This window comes from Lissotriton vulgaris, chromosome 10, assembly GCF_964263255.1.
Source record: "Lissotriton vulgaris chromosome 10, aLisVul1.2, whole genome shotgun sequence".
NCBI lineage: Eukaryota > Metazoa > Chordata > Amphibia > Caudata > Salamandridae > Lissotriton > Lissotriton vulgaris.
The window spans coordinates 849,006,216-849,028,234 of NC_141698.1; positions in this window are offsets into that span (position 1 = coordinate 849,006,216).

Below are 22,019 nucleotides of genomic sequence, written 5' to 3' on the forward strand. Positions count from 1 at the left end.
CATCAAAGGAGCCCAATTCATCTTACTATCTAGCCAAATGCCAAGATAGCAAAATGCATCAGTATTGTCGATATGATGTCCATGACCTGTGCAAGTTTTAGTCTCAGAATTTTTAGGCCTTAGCCCCATTGTATATGATTTTGTAAAATGTGTTCTCAAACCCAGACTATCCATAATTTCATAAAATTGGTCTAACAAGAGCTGCAGGCCGTTAGCTGTATGTATAATGAGGACAGTGTCATCCACACACAGTAATACTGGAACATGCTTATTCCCTACCTTCGGTACATTCTTGCACTGAACCACTAAAACTCTCTCTAGCTGATTAAGATATAAAATAAAAAGCAAATGAGCTAAATTTCATCCCTGGCTGACTTCTCTCCCTAACTGAAAGTGCATTGTGCATTCCCTATAGGGGTCAACTCTTCCTGGAGCTTCACGTCCAGTGTGCAAATCATGCTGGAAAGTTACAAGAGCACTATCTACCCCCATGTATAGCCAATCACTTCGATCTATCCACTATATCGAAGGCTGTACTGAGGTCCATCGAAGCCGAATTTACTTTTTTACTATTGTATACTTGCTGATCAGCAAATAGAGATTCAAATTCTGTTTGCACGTCCCTAGACCCGGCCTGAAGCTGTACTGAATATCTGACATGAGGTTCCCATTCTGTTAGCCAGTTCAACAATACCCTGCCAATAATTTTCACCTCGCCGTCTACTAAAGAGATGGACCGATAATAGACTGTGTCTGCTCTGTTCCCTTTTTAGGTCGAGCCTAGACAGTGCATTCGCTGTCGCAAGACCTGTAGTAAACAGAATATGGAGGGTAATTTTTCCTGCTGCTTACCATTGGTTAACTCTGGCATTGCTCTTCTTATCTGGCTTCTAGTTGGTTGGCGTTCCGGTATACAACTTCCGTTTTTGTAGGAAGCAGCACCGACCAACTACAGATTAGTTACGCTGCTGGGCTGTTAGCTCTCATTTAGGGACTACTTCCTTGTTTACCCTGGCTTGTGTATCAGCATGGCGCCTGCTTCACGGACGCTGTGCTTCATGTTTCGGACGGCATTTGATGGCATTTGAATTTTACAACCATAAGTTTCCTTTATTTAGTTCAGCCTGCCTAAAATGGATTACCCCCACTGCTGGCAAGTGCTAGCACATGACACTTGCTGACTTTTTCCAGCTGCCTTTAGAGGTTGCGTGACAACGGGAGCCCAGAGATTAAAAAAGGATTTAAATAAAGATCCCCGGGCACTCCATCTGGGCCAGGTGCCTTATTAGATGAAAGGGCAGGGCCATTATGTTTTTGGATACATTGGCCACCTCAAAATGTAACTCATCCCTCTGATTAATATTTCCTTTATGTCAGAAGGAGAAAAGCAATCAACAGAATAATTGGAGTCAAAGTGAGTGACCCAATCCTGCAGAGATACTTAGGACCAAAACTGGGACAACTGCTTCATTAAAAATGGGCTTGTTCCCTACTTTCCAAAAGGCTGAACTATCTCTTAACTCACATGTGGTGACCAACTGATACCATACTTCCCTTGGGAGAGCGTTTTTCCGATTCTGACAGGTCATTTAATATTGACTTCTGACCTCCTTTACTGCCTCTTTGGAACATCGGTTTAGGATACAGGGCTGTGTTCACCTTTTTATTGGCCTTTGTGCAGCTTTTATCGAACCACCTAGGTCCAGGTCTATCCACCCTTCTCCCATCCCTAGTGAGAGTGACCTTCACTGCAATACAGATAATTGAAAATGAACCCAGAGTGACATTATCGGATGTGTCTATTTGTAGAAATGCTTCAAAGTCAATACTGTATGATTATATCAGCTTCTGAAAGAAATCCTCTGGAATGTTCATCCCCCAACCTATTTAATGGCCTTGCTCCTTGAAGACAAGAGGTTCCTTATGTGGAAAAGTGTTATTCCCCTTAAAATCACACCATATGAAATCTGCAAAAAGAAGGTTCTGATCAGGTTTGTTATTCCATTCCATTTTAAACTTATTAAGAAAAAGTATAAAGCAGGCCGACTCATAAATTCAATTGAAGAACAAAAACCTCTTCCCTTATACATGGGTACTGAATCAGGAGAGCTATACTTAGATTTAGTCACAAGACTGAATTGATTAATGCTCAGGCAGCATAAGTGTTAAAATGTTCCTTGGTCGGGAGCGTTAAAATGAGCATGCTCTGATTCAGCAAAGGGGTCATCCGTCTCCACAATCGAACAACAATGTGAACAAGGATGTTTATTATCGTCCCCTAAAACCAGGATCAGTGGAGATATCGCCCGAACAAGAAAGAAACATTCCAAAAACTTTTGGAATTCTAACTACAAACATTCTCCCAAAAGAAATGAGTTGGTGAAATTAATTACTAAGACACTTGTCTTGTGCGAGAAGGTTAAAAGGACACCTAGTACATTTAGTGAATTAAAAGGGACTCTCTCCTTGTCACAACCTAATCCTAGGTTCTCAAATGTCGCAAACCCCCCCTTTGCTCTACTATGTGATGAGGGTATAGCATGGACATGAAAACAGCATAAACTTCAAGGAATGAGGTCCTTGAGGTGTCCCAAGTCTCTTTGAGACTAATAATTCCAAAGAAATTTAACAGGCTAATCTCACAGTCATCAGCTAATACGGTTTGTAGCCCTGCCACAATCAACATAATATACCATGGCCCTTATTTATGAGGCCTTGCGTCAGTTTTGCGCCGCCGGTGCGTTACTTTTTGTGACGCACCAGTGGCGTAAAAAATGCGCCTTGTTGCACCATATTTAAAAAGTGACGCATCTAGGTAGATGCGTCACTTTTTAAACCCCTGCGCCACATTATACCTGCGTCAGGTATAATGTATGCAGAGGGGGCGTTCCCCCGCAAAAAGCCTTGTAATAGTGACGCAGTGAAATCTATGAGATTTCACTGCGTCACTTTTAGGATGCTGTTGCGTCAAAATCTTGCGCCTGCCTCACAGCAGGCGTAAGACTGACGCAAGCCCTTCCACATGGGGCTTTCCCCATGTGAAAGGACGCATTGCTGGAGTTGCGTCACTTTTGTGACACACTCCAGCAATGTGTCACTTTTGCGCTTACAGATACGTCAGAAATACTGACGTATCTGTAAGTCCTTGCGACATGATGCGTCATACATTAAATATGACGCATCATTGGTGTCGCAAGGAGTGCGCAGTGAAAAGTGACGCATCGCTGTTTTCACGCAGCGATGCGCCACTTTTCATAAATGAGGCCCCATGTGGATTAAAACTTCCCAATTACACCTTTTTCTCCCTATGAGCCTCCTCCCTACTCTCGAGAATAGCCGGTAATCAATCCTGTTCATTGAGCTGGGATAAGGGAACATGGTTAGCGGCAACACTGATGGAAATCGGTCGCTCAACCCTCAGAGATGTACCATCCAGCAACTCCTCATGAAAACCAGCTTTCCTAAGTGGATAAAAGAAACCCAATTGGAGAATTAAGCTGTCAGACCTCATTTAGAAATTGAGCCTGGGATTAAACAAGATCTCCTCCATCTGTCTAGAATTCCGAAAATTAACCCCAATACAATCCCTATGGCCTATTTTGTCAGTGTCACCAATCCAGCCCACCCTGGGCACCATAATAATAACCTCATTAAACAATAAACAAAGTGAGAGATTTTGTTTTTACTCTCGCTGCAACTCTCTACTGCTCCCAAATTTAGAGGGTGAACATTAGTTATCACACATATGTAAGGTGTTGCGGAAGAGGACATCTGTAAGGTCACTTTGCAAGAGGCGATATCACTTGTTTACAAGATATGAGGAGAGTGATCATGAGACTGCACATTCCTAGAGGGCATTGACATCACTTCTCTCCTATTATACTTATGGGTGATAGGGGCTGTAGAAACATGGATAATGGGATTATGGGCAAGAGCAAGAAGCATGTTAGAACAACTGGCACCCTCCTTAGAAGTTTGTGGTGGAAGCATAGGGATTTAACATTTGTTCTTGTCCTAGGGACTATAAGGGCTTTAGTATTTAAAGCATGGGTGAGCCCTACCTGTATAGGATTAGAAGTTTTCATCATGGGAAAAGATCACTCGGTGGCAAAGAGATCTGATGATAAAGATTAGATTCCATTTTCGCCAGCAGTTTGACTGTGTTACCCAATCCCCCTTCTTTTTTCCCAAGTCTTTCTTCCAGTCTAGTCAAAAAAATGGTAAGGGGGGCCACAGCATCTAAACTTCTCTGAGCAATATCCAAAGGGAGACTATAAAAACCTTCCATAACCGCCTGCTCAGCCTTTCTAACAGCTGGCTTCCCTGGCTTTCTCCACAATTTCTTTCTCCCTATAGTCTGAGAGAAAAGCACAGTAGTTACGTTCTTGCCCCCCTTTAGTTCATCTACAATAGGTGTAACTAAAGAAGAAGGAACTGTTGAATTTGATTTACACATAGGCAGTACTGCTCGGGGCATGCTGTCTGTATCAGTCGAGGATAATGTTTGAGCAGGCACAGTCAGTGTCAGAATTTCTACAAAGTCTTTAACAACAATAACGTTTGTGGCAGAAGTGGCCAACTGATCTTCTACATGGATAATTTCCTCTGACACAGCCCATACCGCATTTTTGAGGAAGGTCAAAATAGTGTTCTGCATTCTGGGCCTCTTTTCCACCACATTAACTGCTGCTCCCTTCGCTTTCCCATTTTCCACGTTATCAGCAATCAAATGAATGAATTCACAGGGATTCTCCCAGGACTTGGCAAGTGTACACCAGAAGAGTGCCAAAATCTCGAAACTCATACAGGTTCTCATGCCAAATGAGAAGTTAGGGGGATGGCCCAGCCCAGCCTTGACCCGCCATGGATGGGCGCAGATGTAATTTGCCCTTGGCCCGGGCTTTGATCGGGTGCATCCAGTGGGAGATGAAGAGGAGCTTTACAGCACTGGCAGTGCAGGAGATGCAACTAGAGCCGCTCCTCCTATATCCAGGGCCTTCTGGGACTACAAGTCACCTTCCACCTTTACTGGCAGCAACAGTAGGGAGAGCAGTCGATCTCAAAGCTGGGGAACCTGGTTTGAGTCTCGGCAACAACACTCAAAATCCTGTGATTCTGGGCGATTAACTTAATCTCCTCATGTCTAACAAAAATGAATGTGTCCTTCTGTAACGAAACTGGTGCTATGTGAAGCGCTCCGATACCCAATGTCTCGGGTCTAGTTCGCGCTATATTAAACTCTAAAGAAAGAAAAGGAAAATCACTGCAGGAGATGAAGAGGGACTTTATAGCGTTGGTGGTGTGGGAGAGATGCAAATAGAGCCCCTCCTCCTTTATCCCGGGCCCTTCTGGACTACTTATTCCCTTCCACCTTTACTGACAGCAATAGGAAAATTGCTGCAAGAGATGAAGAGGTTCTTTATAGTGTTGGTGGCGTGGGAGATGCAGGAAGAGCCCCACCTCCTGTATCCTTGGCATTCTGAGATTCCGAGTCCTCTTCCACCTTCACTGAGATCACCATGTACTTCTTTTTTTAAACAAACTCAGAACTCTCCTCACCTGCTCTTATTGACAATCTTACCCTGTCATCTTTCTTTATTTCTTTTATTTACTCTTGGGGCTAAAACTAGGACGCACCGGTTCAGTGTAACAGTTGTACTTTGAAGGCATCTATCTATCTATCTATCTATCTATCTATCTATCTATCTATCTATCTATCTATCTATCTATCTATCTATCTATCTGTCTGTCTGTCTGTCTGTCTGTCTGTCTAGATATCTAGATATCTATCTATCTATCTATCTATCTATCTATCTATCTATCTATCTATCTATCTTCTGTCTGTCACTTCATTGGCTGCTGGTGGAGACCAGGTACAATTTAAAATGCCTGTGCTTACAGTTTAAGAATAGAGAAGGCGTGCCACTGTCATTTTTCATTGAAAAATTAGGCCTATGTGGCCCCTTATACTTAGCAGGAGGTGTTTTTCTGTCTCAAACTATGTTTATATATTCTGTGTTGGAGGCCACCGATCAGGTCATTTCGTTGTCAGTTTGCTACGTAACCTCCCAGAAAATATTAGATGGGAATGTACCTTCTTACATTTCTGAAAACTAATTCAAAACTTTCCTTTTTTAGTGATTCATGTATTTTTGCTCCAACATTACTATATGTACAGTAGATATGAGACTAAAGAGGATGTGTCCTGGGGGAACTTCAGTCCTTGCGGGTTACCCGTATTTTGGGACTCTCATAGGTCATACGATTCTGGAGCATTTTGTCCCTTTAGTCACACTTTTGTCACGGATCACTCACAGTGGGTATACCTCATGTCACCATCTTCAAGAGCCCTGCAATGCTTAGAAGGTCGAGACAGGTGATAACTTTAGGCCTCATGTATGTGCATGATATGCATGCATAGTAAGGCAGGGATACGTTCAATAGCCCTGACGAAGGCCCCAGAGCTGAACAGGCTCCTAACATGGGCCGAAACATGTTGGCATTCAACAGGAGGTTTAAATGAAAGATTAGATTCAATACAAAACCTCAAGGAACTTTGTATCCATGCTCCATGTATCCTATGAATAAAGGAATCCTTTGGGTATACCTGTAGGTATTTTTATCTCTTTCTTTTGCTTCTGGATCCCTGCTTATCAAACCTGATTTAATCTAGGAACTCCATTTCCATCTTTGGTTGAGTGCGCACAGGTGCTACATAATAACAGGGTGTGGATAGGCGATGATGATGAAGCATGTCACGATAAAGGGATTGAGGTGTCTAATCCAATATCTTTGGATACTCAAGAGGTGCAAGGAAATACATTTGTTCCTAGGATCGGATCCAAATTTTTCTTCTCTCTTCAAATATTTCAGTTGCTTTTGTGTATGTGATGGACAGTAACAGAAATAGTGACACCTGACAAAAGAGGGAGTCAATAGAATCAAGGCTTGCATCAGCAAGCCAGATTCATGGAATGATACCAAATTGCAATAGCAGTCTTGAATGAGCATGGTGAATTATATGTACCGATAAGGAAGTACGTAACACAACGGTTTCTTAAGACAAAAATGTAGTCACATATTGGACCAGATTGAATGTGTTTAAAGAGTGCGTGTTGATAACATATACGTACTAAATGTTAATGACGTCAATGGCTCATACGTGTTGAAGAGAAAATATTGCTTTTCATGTAAACAGGTCTAAAATATAATTAGATATTTGTTTAAGACTCTTTAAAGAGCTATATCCAATGAAAAAAAGATGTCAAATAGGAGTATAATTCACAGATGACAGAAACAATGTGGTATCTCCGTAATCGATATGTAAAGACACAATTCATGCTCATTGGTTTTGATGTACATTTGCAATAGACATTTCTTGATAATTCTCAAAGGATGTGATTGTCAATATATATTATCGCTACCACTTACATACTGCTTCAGTATGATAAAGTCATTTCTCCATGCCTTACTTCAAGATTTTGCCAGCATAGTGGCTACACAACACATTTTTCCCAGTTCTTAGATTTGTGGCCATGGTCTTCTCTGCCATACAGATGGCTGCATGCAGTATAATTCCCCTCCCCTTTTTCTACTATTCCCAGTGAGGGTTTGTAATAATTCACAAGACAACCTTGCTAGCAGGTACCACTGGTAACACAAACTGTGTCAGACAAGAGAACCACTAACATTTGATAGAATACAAACCCCCTTCCAAGATGGTGGAGCCGTATCCTACATGAATCACCTGATTCTCAGCCATCATCATTTTAGCTGCTAACCATGATGCCTGTGCCAGCCATTTGCCTTCTGACATGAAGGCAGTCATGGGGACACTGAGCAGAAACTGGTAAGTTCCAACAGGACGCCTCTGCATAATGACTATCCACTGGGATGTTACCTAATTTCTCACATCTTGTTGTCTATTGTTTATTATCTTCTTTTTGGACAAGTAACATTAATAACCAACTATTGTTCCTGCCTTCTAAAGACATGTGAAGCCAGCATCCATAGGAATAAGATCCGCTCCTACAGTGAATCATATGGGTCCACACTAGAATATTCACCCCAACCATCCCCATTTGTGTTTCAATTGATCCGGAACTATCAGTCTGTGGAATGAGATGGTAAGCCCATGCAGTTCAATATTTCTTAATAACACTTCCATGACCACAACATAGCGCTTACCCTAGTATAATTGTCATGTTTTCCAGATACAAAATCACAGAACAAACCCTCTTACTAGTTTCTTATTGGGACAATTTACTTTGCCATGATTGTTAAGTGAAATGTTTTTTGTCATCTTTTTCTACTAGTGGGTCATGGCCACAGGACCCACAGTAATTTCATAATTTTTATGTGAGATAAGTGGAATGTATATATACACATATATATAAATATACAGATATATTCTAATGGATTCCAAGGCCCATATTAATAGAGACACAGTAAACCCTCATGAGGCATTAACCCTATCCTCATTTAATCCTGCATCCCTTGCTGTGGAAATCTGTTCATGACCATGACTTAACACTGCAAGTACTCAGTTCTAATGATAAAACGTTTACGACCACTTCACATTCTGTCCTATTTATGGGGACCAAAATAGACCCATTTGGATTTTAGAAGTAAACTGTATGGAATATAAGATGAAAGGCATGGTTTCATTTTACCAGATGAAATACAGTTAAGAATTAGAACAATGTAAAAAACGGTCACTAGCAGAGGTTAAAGTACTTACATAATATGTTTTGATTATAGCAAGCTTAGAGTTTGAATTAGGATTTAGCTTTTGAAAGTTATTTTTTATTTACTGCATGCCACGTATTATATGATCTAATATACCATTGTCCTGATGGGACCTTAACTCACTAAGCCGAATTGTTTGGACCCTCACAGTTTTGAAGAGTTCACATTAAAAGAACAACTGGATTTGCATTATGACTCACTCTGTAGGATAAAAATCTAAGCCTATAAAGGAATGAGACTATATCCTTTCCAATTACCTCAGGGTGTATTCACGGACATATGAACAATGTGCATCCTCCTAAGAAAGGACTATGGCACTGTAAATAATTTTGTGTAATTATGGCAAAATCACTTTTTATGTAAAAAGAGATTGAACACATTTTTTAAATAGAATAATATGTGAAGTGTCCAAGAAATCATTTCTGTATAAATGAGACATTTGTATATTTTGATAATATTGTGCCTGCTATGGTAATAGATTTATTTTTTCTAATAACATTAATGGGAGCTGGCAATGCACAATGAGATCGGCTGTAAACTAATGACAAGAAGAAGTGGCCATAATGTCCTGTGAAGGATGACACAAACTGTATTGCTCTAGAGGCTGTATTGATCCCAGAGAGAACCATTTTCAGCACGCATAGAGTTAGCTCAGGTTCCAGAGTGTTAACCCCTTCGATGCTGATGACGGTCCCCAGCTGTCATGCATCACGGTGGGCATGTGCTGATGATGGCTGGGGGCCGTCAAGAACCCGCCCACTACGGAAAACGCCGCACAGGCGCAGAATCGCGGCCGCACCCAAGGGGTTAAAGAGGATGTCCAATAATTCTCACACTTTTCACACTTTTATAAAGCCATTACTGGCTGGAACATTTCTAAAAGTGCCTGAGGAGCATACGTTGAGAAATACATTAATACATGATCAATGAATTAGGATGGAGAAGAACTAGTCCAAAGAATGCTGTGAGCTGTTCAAGTTGTTGAAACCACAGTGGCTGAGCTGCCAACAGATCAGGAGCTTCAGCATGTGCTTTCTGTGACGCGCTGGCTGAGAGGGGTATTTATATGCGTTGTTTGTTGCCTTTTCCACATACATCAACTAAAAATATCTCCAAGTTATTGTATGTTTTGCTGACAACAACACTTATAAAACAGGGCTGTAATGACCTCTTTGTGTTTTCACGTTCTGCTGTCAACAAAACATGGAGTAACTCAGAGATATTAGAGTTAATGCATGCGTTAAAGACTTAAAAAATAATGCATAGATCCTTGCTGTGCTGTCCTAGTGCAGACAACGGGATCACGATACCGTTCCGGGTGGATCTTCAAAAAGCACAAAAAAGAGAATGAAGCAGTGCTTTCCAAACTAATAGCTCCACATTTCATACATTTCAGTTCCTTTGAAGGTTTTTTTTGGGGGATTTTCATACATAGGCAGTGTTCACTACCTAACACATTGATGCAAGCCATCTTTCATGGCTCTAACGGCACTCAGACCAACTGCACAGTGAAGAAGTAGGAAAGATATACAGAATTTCAGTAATTTTGCCCAGTATTTGACGAGGCTCTACTCCCAGTATTCCAACAGCTCTATCCTCAATGTTTACATTTGTGTTTCATAGATAGGTATCACAATGGGTGATTACACAGAGTAATCTCGCGTAAAAAATATGTCCAGAATCTGTTTCAAGCTGACAAAATATCAAACTGGAACATGTATGCAGTTAACAGGAGTGTGCCCAGGTGCCACTACTGCTCTTGCCTGGCAGTGACAAGCACCTCCTCGCCAAGACGAATGAAAGAGCCAGAAAGGCAATTTACAACATTCAACGAATGCAGCAATGTGCATGTCAGAAGAAGCCTGAATGAAAGAACAATGGCCGAAATTGGAAATAATACCTAAATCATCTAATGAAGCAGATGCCCCATATGCATGTAATGGCACCAACATGCACTATCCCCCTCTAACACAATAAAAGATGAGAAAAATGACTTGGTATTAAAAATGTATATCAAGCCCCTTTACCCTAGGTTTACCAAGACAAGTACCATATCACTTTCAACAAGTAGATTAAACGTGCATGCCAGAATAAGCATTCGTGAATCACAACAGTGGCTGAAATTGAAAATAACACCAAAACATCTACCCATGAAGTAGATGCCACAAAGGAATGTGATGGCACTAGGCTATACTAACATTATGAATGAGAAGAAGAATAGCCCAGTATAAAATATATATCAAGCTCTATTTCCCTAGGTTTACCTGCAGTACGTTTGAAGCGCTTCTAGTAATCAAATTTAAACAATGAACCTCGAACTAAAAATTCTGTGAAAGTATGGCATAGTTCTTTCACAAACTGGATTGAAAAGTGCACACCTTCTTCCATGTATATTTCCTTGCCATAGTGAAGAAAACAGTTGTACTATCCGGTACTTTAAATTGCATGAAAAATCAGTCAATCAACACATTCTCCTGGTCAACTCATAGCAATTTAGCAAGATATTAGATGACATACAACTTAGTATCAAACTCGTACCTGCAGTTTAATCTAATGCATAAGTATGATCTGAAATTGAATTTTTTAAATATAAAAAAATTGCATTTGTAAAAAAATCAACAGATAGCTTAAAGCAGTATCAACCACAACCTCTGCAGCAGTACCCCAAAACATACACTCCTTACACAAAACACCAGAATGAAATTAGATGACTTTAGTCAAATCATATTTCACGACCTAAAGGTTTATACAAATATTTGCTAGAAAACAATAGACGTAATTATTGTATGCACACCTCGAATCTTCATGTCCAGGACGTGACAGACAAATCCAAAAAGCCTGCAGGACAATTGACAGAGTAGGGCAGGCATAATTATCCATGAATGCTATCCAACTTGGAAAAAGCAGAAATACCAGTGAACAGGCAATCACATCTTGACTTTTTACTGGACTGAATTCATCTCAAATATGAGTGTACCTCTGAAACAAAGTCTTCGAATACAATAAACTCTGCAACTATCACCTGATTATATATCTAATAATCTACAAAATGGAAGAGAATGGTGTGAAAATAGTCTCCAACAGCAAGCAAACAAATTCATTCAAACATGGCAAAATACGATTCATAAATCCAGTCCACTTAAATATGGTAGACATAAAACGAAAACGTGCCCACAAATTTACTGTGCAAGTACTTTTAGAAATGTTTAAAAAATCTAATTTGTCATTTTAAAATTCATACTTATTGTAGAAGTTTCCTGCAATTTTCTGAAATGAAAACAATAGTTTTACATTTTGTTTAGTTTAGAATTAATTCTACTACATATTAACAAATATGACAGTATTTTAAAAAATGTTACGTAATTTGTTTAAGTCAATGTGTATAGTTTCCACTGTCTGTTTACATTTCAAATGTAAAACTACTACAACAAGTTCATCGTCAACTTCCTTTGTTTAATAGAGAAAAGAAGCAACATGTGGAGATGCTTGTCTAACTGACTCAGGGTAAATATAAATACTCTCGAACGTCCCCTCTGCTTTGCTCGATGTGAGTGCTAAGAGCTTTGGGTATTGCTTTTAGTTCCTTCTCATACATTGCAAGTAGCCCATATGTAATCAGATTGATTTCAGGGAATACAGCAGACATTGCAGAGTTTTCTTTGAATGTCCTTCAAATCCATAAAAGAACATTGTGGAAGGGGGATTTTGCCCTTTAGGATTTGTTATGCGGTCAGTATTGATCAAAAGGCATATCGGAATGTATATAATATCTAGCTCATTCATCAATGTGTCAGGTGCCCATCCATTAAGGAATAACACACGTTTGTTTTCTTCGAAAGTGAGTGTTAAATCACATCACAAAGCAGTGCGTATGCTGTTAGTACGCTTGAATTCTCACTAGCAAAGAATCTGTCATTGATGTGTGCAGTAGACCATTAAAAACCCAACATTCACAGCCCTCAATTAGGTACACCATTATGTTACAATGACTGGTGTGTAATACCAGGTGAACCTTAGAAACATTTACTTGTCGATGTCCCTGAGCATCAAGGAGAAATTCATACTGATATGCACACAATTTTGCTAGTGGAAATGTATGCAAACAGAGAATAACAACCTCGCACCAGCATACATACATTTCTGACGAACAAATTCTGTATGGGAAATAGTATGCACGCTGAAGAGTACTCCGTCTCCCCCTCAATTTGCATATGTAAATCATGAGTGAGCTGTTTGTTGCACACTTAGGTTTGCTTCACAAATTAAAGAATTGTGCATGAAAACCACTGCAGTTGTACCTTTACAAGTGAGAAACATACGTTTGGAGCAGAACGTTACACCTGCATGAATTAAACACGATGAGGCCTAATTACAAAAGCATTTTTTAATATGGGAAATAATACTTTAGCAAAAATACATTAAGGGGCTCGTTAGGATGACGGGCGGGTTAAGTCCACCCGCCATCCTATCGGATTTGGGACCTCCCGCCATAAGGGCGGGGGTCCCGTGGGGGGTATTAGGATGCGCCCGCCACTGTGGTGGGTGCATCCTGCATTTTTAGCATTGTGGCGGGCGTTGCTCTCAGCACCACCCGCCACAATGCTAAAAATGCACATATGCATTTGCATAAACGAAGCGGCAGGCACCGTGCTGTGCCTGCCACTTTGTTTATACAAATGCATGGGGTTACCACAGGTACCCCGCATGTGCACCCCCACTTCTCCTTCACTCTGGGGGCCTACAGGGGGCCCCCAAAGTGAAGACTGCATGCCTTTCCGTGGCAGAATCGCCCCCACGGAAAGGCATCTGAAAAAGCCCATGTTAATATGGCTGGCGGTGTCTATTTGACACCGCTCCATATTGGACCTTTTCAGTCCAATATTTTCGGTCTTTCCGTCCGCTGCGGTCCCCCCGCCATCCTAATATGGCGGGGGTCATTTAGTTGAGGATGGCGGGCGGATTGCCCCAGCCAGGACGGCGGTGGCTACACCAGCCTGGCGGGGCAATCCACTCGCCATCCTAACGGGGCCCTAAGTATTCAGAAATGCTATTCACTAGCCAAAGAGAACTCTGCATATGGATATATGGGCCACAATATGTCCTTCCCATACTTAACAAATAAAAACCCACAAATATCAAAAACACAAATATCATTGATAAAAAGATTGAATCTTATTGATATAGAAACACACATATAGGAAACAAAAATATTATTACCCTTAAACAAACATATGTTTAAAGATTCCTAACGGATTGCAAATCAACATAAATCATTATTATTAATAAGGTAGGTTGCAATTTGCGACCCCCTAGAAATTGCTAAAACCATGGGGATGGTGGCCTGCTAGGGTCGGCAGACCACCATATCCGCGATTGCTTTTCAATAATGCAATACATTTTTTTTAAATGCAGCCCATTTTCCTTAAAGGAAAACAAGTTGCTTAAAAAAAATGACAATTTGTCTTTTCATTTTTGAAGAACAGGCAGTAGTTATATACATCTTGACAACTACATTCCAAAGTAAGTAAATCTTATGTTTAGGCTAAAGCATGCTTGTTATTAAAATTAAAATTGTATGACAGTAGATAACTCTCCAACTCCTTTCTCTTTACATGTACGTACTGAAAGAAAATACAACTTACCAAAAGTGCTAACCTGCCATAAAACAACACCAATCACAAACCATAAAAAAAACATAAAATGTAAGTCTATATAAATTATTGAAACCCGCCCCAAAGCAATTACAATCAAACCAAATTATCTCAACCTCTACAAATATCCAACAAAAAAGATCTAAAATGTAACTGATGCTCGTCTTTTCTTCCAAAAGAAAAGAAAGCACCTGCTCCACATTACAACAACCCCAACTAAAAAGCTGCAAATATGTCAAAAATCTAAGAAGAACATACATGTAAGTGTGACTAATAAAAGTAGTTGCATAATTATTTGTATATGAAAGTTAGGAATTCATATACATTTAAAAATTGTATTTATTATGTATATTGTTAGTTTCTTTCACTGTTAATTTCTTTCAGACACAATGACAGAAAGAGCTAAATGCATAACTCTCTGGAAAGGAAAGCAATTGCTAAGTCATATGGGCTACACCTACAACCAAAAAAGTACATTGATGTAAAATGTGAATTGGAAATGTACCAAATATTATTCTAATGCATGCTATGGGAGGAACACTACTAAAGATTATGTTGTAATCAATCTAAGGGAACACGAGCACCTCCAAATGTGACAGAAAAAGAAGGGGGCTATTGCAAGATGTCAGAGAGGCAAGCAATTGCTTCCAGGAGCCCACAACTAAAATAATACAAGATATCCTCCTTTAAGTCCCTGAAAATATCAGGCCAACTACCACCCATATCCACTTTAAAAATGCACAAACTAAAAAAGCCACCAGTGATCCACCTCATGCCCCTAGAAGATACCACGATATAGAAATACCTGAGCACTTAAACATTACACATATGAGGAGTCCTTCATGTTATATTACAACCTAAAGACTGATAAATACGAATATTTTCTAGAGTAAATAACTTACTAAAACTAAGCCGTTCTCAAACCTGAGTGATGGCTGAGCCTTTAAAATATGTCCCAAACCATTCACGCAGATATACACCATACATGGTGAATAATAAATATCCCTTTTATATATGCTCTACTACCAAATAAGCAAAGTAGCACTTACTATGAACTCTTAAATGACGTTAAACATAAAACAAATAACTAGTAACAAGCCATGATTCAAACCATTTTAAAATGTTACCTCCACACAGTCACACAAGGCTATTAATGCCATTTCAATCTAAGTATAAGGAGGCACCTCTAGCAATCTAACCTACTGCAGAATATGCTACAAACAGCCACTAAGGTAGCTGACTGCTACAATTTACAAATAGAACACCCTTTATACCAGAAAAAACACAAACTAAGCCCCCTAATGGATTACTTTGAAGATACCTGGGTTGGCACTCAACATTGCTCCAGACACAGATGAAACCCAAATTCCTAATACCAATGTGAAATGTCTATGATAGCCCCTTGGCAAAGGACGACAAAACAAGCAATGTTATGGGAGGATTGCACATTGACTTCCAATCCACAAAAGGCAGAACCCAACCTACACTCTAGAACTTTACAGACGCACTAAAAAAAGAGCAAAGCTAACAATAACTCCGAATTGAGCATTCTGTAACCCAAATTGCACCTGTAAACAAATCAAAAGAATGTACATAATATAATTTCAAGTCAAAGTTTTCTTGAACAAAGGAATAGATTGCTTAGCAATAATAGGCAAAAGGATATTATAAAATACATTGGAATCCACAAAGATCCCAAAATACTATTACAGTCTTAAAAACCAAGACAAATATTTTTTTATATGAATACTATACACAATATTTTATTACATCAGTCAAAACATCAAATGCATTATCAACTAAGACTCACATAATAGTTATACAGATACTAAAATATGACATTTCGCTCCCCCCAAAAATAAATTAAATATGACCTACTGTACTGTAGCTGCAGATCATCCTCAGTATCCACATAGTCTAAGAGTACAATCCACCAAATTCATGACAAATATTTCCCAAAACCCCCCAAAACAAGCAAAAATAAAACCAATCCTGTAGGGATCCCTCAAAGCAATCCACAGCATCAAGGACCCATCAAAAGCAGAAACAGTGTTTAAAATGAAAACACTCCAGGAAACCAGAACAAAAAGGAAATCAAAGTAAAAAATGTTGGTTTATTATAAACCAAAAGAAATTTGCTTAAAAAAAAGGTAAATCCACATGCCCATTGGACACATTTGGAGAGAAAAACCTGCAAAGTAAATCAGAAAACCCACATGCAAAAAACTTTATTTTCCCAAAAATACATATAGATGTTGGACACTGATGGCCTGACTAAGATGTCAACGTTCCGGTGTAGGAACCGCCAGACCATAGGTCGGCAGTTACGCACACCAAATTACGATCCGACTGCACATAGTGTGGTCAGAAACTCCCATTTCTCAATGCGAGCTAGGGCGGATGGCGGAAACTGCCCTCAGCACAAGCTCCCATTGAGAAACGGGAGTGTGTGAAAATCCCTGCACCGTGTGGCAGACACTGTGACTGAGCATTTTCAAGTGGCACCGTAGTGCCAGGGGTGAAGGGCACCCTTCTGGGGGCCCTCAATTTTGATTTTTGATAGCATTTCCATGTCAGAAAGGCTGACATGGAAAGGCTGTCAGAAACGAACATCATAATCTGGACGGCGGAAACTCCGTCCTTAAGGAATTAGGAGGAGTTTCCGACCAACCAACGGACTTCATGAGCATGTCAGAAGGAGTCGGTCGGTCCCTTCGACAGCTGCCTCTAATCGCACACATTCTAATGCATTGGTCAGACTGCAGCAGGTTTGCCCCGCAACCGGCAGGCCATCGTTTGTGGTCCGAAAGAGGCCCCAAATGCATTTATTATTTCCACCACAATCAAAAATATTTTATGCATGGTGCTGTACACCAAGAGGCATTCTGACCCTTATTGTCCATTTCACTTCTGACTGGCTGATTATGTATTGGTCGGAATTGAAACCAGTCAATCTTCCAGCTGGTTTCTGACAGGCTCACGGAGCCTGTTGGCCAGTCGGAACCAGCTCATAATCCCAAAGGGTGGGCCTTTCCGCACTTGGGATTACGATGCATGGTTTTCAGCACAGAAACCATGACGGAAAGCGTGTTTGGGAGCCCCCAGCAGGCCCCCCTTGGGTGTGAGGCCTCCGGTTGAGGGCCGAGGAATTGATCTATGCACCCTGTGGCAGGCACCTTGAGGTGCCTACCACAGGGTGCAGGCAAGGACAACACCTCCTGTTTCCCTATGAGAGCATGTATATCAGCCATTTTACGGCCGTAATGCATGCTCCCATATGGAAATGTCAGAATGCGACCAAACAGTGGGGGTGATTATGATTGCGGATGGACTTCAGTCTGTCTGCCATGGTGTCGGTGAGTGGGACAGACCGCCTACAAGGCGGCGGTCCGACCGGGGGTATTAGGAGGCTGCCGCCATCATGGCGGTCACATCTACTATTTTTAACATTGCAGCGGGTGCTGATAGCTGCAGCACCCACCACAATGTAAAATATGCAGTTTACATTTCCCTGCACTACGTGGCAGGCACCACGCGGTGCCTGCCACCTGGTACAGGGAACACCAAGTTCAAATCCAAGGTGCCCCTGCACAAGGGCGACCCGCAATGGGCCCCCAAAATACTTCCTGGCCAGCCTGTCAATGACTGTTGAACTGCCATAGACAGGCTGGCGAGGATGCAGCATCATAATCTGGCCAACAGTGCCTGCTAGGCACCTCCACCATTTTGTAGATGTCGGGTCGGTCCACGATTGCCTGAATTGGCCCTGTGGCAGACGGACTTTCTGTCTGCCATGCACAATGCCCGCCATCGTAATCTGGTGAGCGGAAAAGTGCTTTCTATGGCGGTGAATCTGCCACCGGCAGGCTGCCTTTGGCTGGTTTCGCCATCGAATGACCCCCAGTGTTTGTTTGCATCCTAATGAGGCAGCCGGGACCTCCAACTGGAGGTGGGTTGGTCCCGTTTACTAGTGTCACCGTCATCATAATCGCCCCCTAAATATTTTATATACACAATCAATACTCCATCATCACACATGCTTTTTGATGTACAAAATAAAATAACATTTACTTGCAAAGCACAGTAACCCAAACTAGAAACCTATATATTTATAATTAAATATTAATGTATAAAATAATGTTTATCACGATTTATAATTCATGCATTTTTATTAACATTTACTGTGATTCCTAAACTTTGAAACAATTCATTAAAAAAATCGTGCTATGAAAATCATAAAGGTAAAAAAAGCAAAAGAAACTCATTTTTAAATTAAATACAATTTTTTCCATTCAAATATCAAAATTTGAGAAAATATATTCCAAACAACAAAACTTATTTAAATAATAAACATTGCCAATTTCATTATTACAATTTTGCTGAATATGTTTTTTAATAAACAAACCTATAATAAATATCAAAGTACACATTTATAATTCATAAGTACATGTTTGTTCTATTTTCATAACTTAGTGGCTGATTAGGATGGTGGGGAGACCAACCCCGACAGGCTGTCAAAATCTGAGGGGCGGTGTGCTGGTGGACATAAAGCATCACTGCCACTAATCCGACAGCTCTTTGAGCCTACCGGTGTGGTGGAGGGCCTCCAAATCCCTACAATGGTGGTGGTGCCTGCCAGGCACTGCTGTAGGGATTAGGATGGTCCCTCTCCACCATCCTTACCATGGCGGTTCACCAGCCATGACAAGGCTGGCGGGGATGGACATTGGAGGTCCATAGCCGACCCCTTTCCCCCTTGGCTTTTTTTTATCCCTGTACCATGTGACAAGCACCACATTGTGCCTGTCACGTAGTACAGGGATATGTTTTTTAATTTTATTTTAACAACTTGTAAGGCGCACAAATACCTATAGGTGTCTCAGGGCTACATGCTGGGAGGGTAAGCAGAGAGCTGGTGGGAAGCTTATTGCTTGAAAAGCCAAGTTTTTATTTGTTTTCTAAATGATAGCAGCGTGGGACTAGCCTTAATCTGCAAGGGAAGAGAATTCCGCAATTTTGATGTAGCAAATATGAAGCTTCCGTCACTCCAGTTGGCTTTCTTGGTTCTAGGGACAATCAGAAGTTTGACATCTGCTGATCGAAGGGATCTGCTGGGTGTGTAAGCCAGGAAAGCTTTCTTCAAGCATTCCAATCCAGCATTGTGAATTGCCTTATTGACAATACAGAGAGCCTTAAATTTCATTCTGCTCCTTTTGGGCATCTAATTGAGCTATCGCACCACATTGGAGAAGGGCTTGAACTCGGGGGTACCTGACAGCACCCTAGCGGCTGCGTTCTGTTCAAACTGCAGCCTACCCCAAACCCTTTCTTGGGCATTAATCAAAAGGCTATTGCTACTGTCAACCATAGACATGACCAAAGCACAGATTAAATTTCTCCCGGTGCTGGCTGGGATGAAAAGTAACAGTTTCTTTATCATTCTTAAAACATAACAGGATGAGGATACCACTGTGTTAGCAAGATGTATGAAAGATAATCCATCGTCAAAAATTACACGTTTTTGGTCTCCTTGACAAGTATTGGGAGTAATCCCAAATCAAATGACCACCAGGTCAGAGACTATACTGAGGCAAGGTTTCCAAAGACCATTACCTCTGTCTTGGCTGAGTTTAATTTTAGTCAGTAATTTGACATCCAGGAACTAATGGCCAACATGCCATCATGAAAGTTTGTTGAGACTGCGTCTCCATCATTATGCACATCGAGCACCTGTTGTGTATCATCCACATATGACGTGAGACACATCCCAAATGATTTAATTACTAGTGATAAGTCAGTCCCGTAAATGTTGAACAAAGTAAGACTTAGCAAAGATCCTTGCGGAACTCCACAAGGGAGTGAGAAAACTGATGAGTTGATGTCACCCAGACTAACTGACTGAGTGTGCTTGCTTGGAAAAGAAGACAGAAGGGCTTTGGCCTTGTGCCCGATGTCTATGGCTGAGACACGATTGATCAGCGTAGCATCGTTAACTGTGTCAAGTGCTGCCAATACATCCAGTAGCACCAGTACTGCTGCACCTCCTTTATCAAGCACAAACCTAAGTTCATCAGATGTTTTAACCCCTTCCGCTGCACAGGAGTTTTATTAAGTGGGCGGGATTCGGACGCCCTGTTAGCACATGCCCACCGTGACGTTGGAAGGCCGGGGGCCGTCCGAAGCACAGAAGGGGTTAATGAGTGTGGTTTCAGTACTATGGTCTTTCCTAAAGCCAAACTGTGTATCATCTAGCAGCTTATTCTCCTCAATAAATTGAGCCAGCTGAGTATTCATAATCTTTTCAATGAGTTTGGCTGGAAAAGGGAGACGCACAATTGGCCGATAGTTTCAGGACTGAAGGGGGGCATGGATCAAACAGAGAGCCTGATTTGACCATGCTAGCCAGATCAGAGATCTGTTCCACTGAAACTGGCCTAAATTCCATGAATTTAGGGCTGTCTCTACTCTAGCTATTTCTACTCTAGCTATTTTTGACCAGCTGATTCCAGCCCACCTAGGGCAGTGAAATTAGAGTAAATTTGCCCCACCTTGTCTTGAAAGTAGCTGGCTAATGAATCGTAGAGTGATTGGGATGCCAACTTAGTGGAGTTATCCACTGGCACTGCCAGCTTAGAAACTACCTGAGAGAACTGTTTAGAGGAGTCTTGTGGGGTTTCGATTTTCCTGGTATAGTAATTACTTTTTTCAGTAATTATAAGACGTGTATATTTTGTCAGTGCCATCTTGTAGCAAGATTTCTCCTCATTGCCAGAATATTGGCGCCAGCACCTTTCTTGTTTCCTACAGCGTTGCTTCTCCAATCTCAGTGCCTCAGAGAACCAAGGGGTAGAGGGATCCTTCCTATTTTTGGAGACAGTTTTATACGGTACCAGTCTACTAAAAGCATTTTGGAGTAATTTCATATAATTTGTGGAGCCCAAATCTTGGTCTGGAACATCTTCAGGCTGGGTGTCAAGTAGATGCTGTTTAAGAAGGGCCTGATCTATGCCACTCCAAGCTTTAAACTGTTTAGAGGGAATTGAGCTGGGGTGTACGGAGGTGGGATGCAGTATCCTAATATCAAATAATATTGTAAAGTGATCAGACCATGTCAAAGGGAGGATCTCTTTTATTGAAATATCCTCATTATTCGTTAACAGACCACCCAGTGTGTGCCCAGCCAAGTGAGTAGGACTCGTAACTCTTTGAGAGAGTCCTAACACCTCCAACTCCAAGATAAGGGCTATAGAATCCTTATTTTCGGGGGCTTCCAGATGAAAATTGTAGTCCCCAAAAATGGTAAAATTAAACTCACCAGTCACGGGCTCCAGTAGTAATGTAAAACATTGAATACAAAATATAAAATGCTTTATCAAAATAAATTTACAATTATTTACTAATAATACTTTCATTTTTTATATATTTTCAATGCTAGCAAATATTTTTGTAATTTTAATATTTATTTGAATGTTTAAAATAAAATATTTTTTCATGTACTTTAATGTATGTTTACATTCAAAGTAAATGTAAACTATTATTTGAAAAATATTAATGTAACAAATAAGGGCCAGATGTAGGTAAAAGTCATTTACCGATTCTTAAATACAGAATTTTACCGAA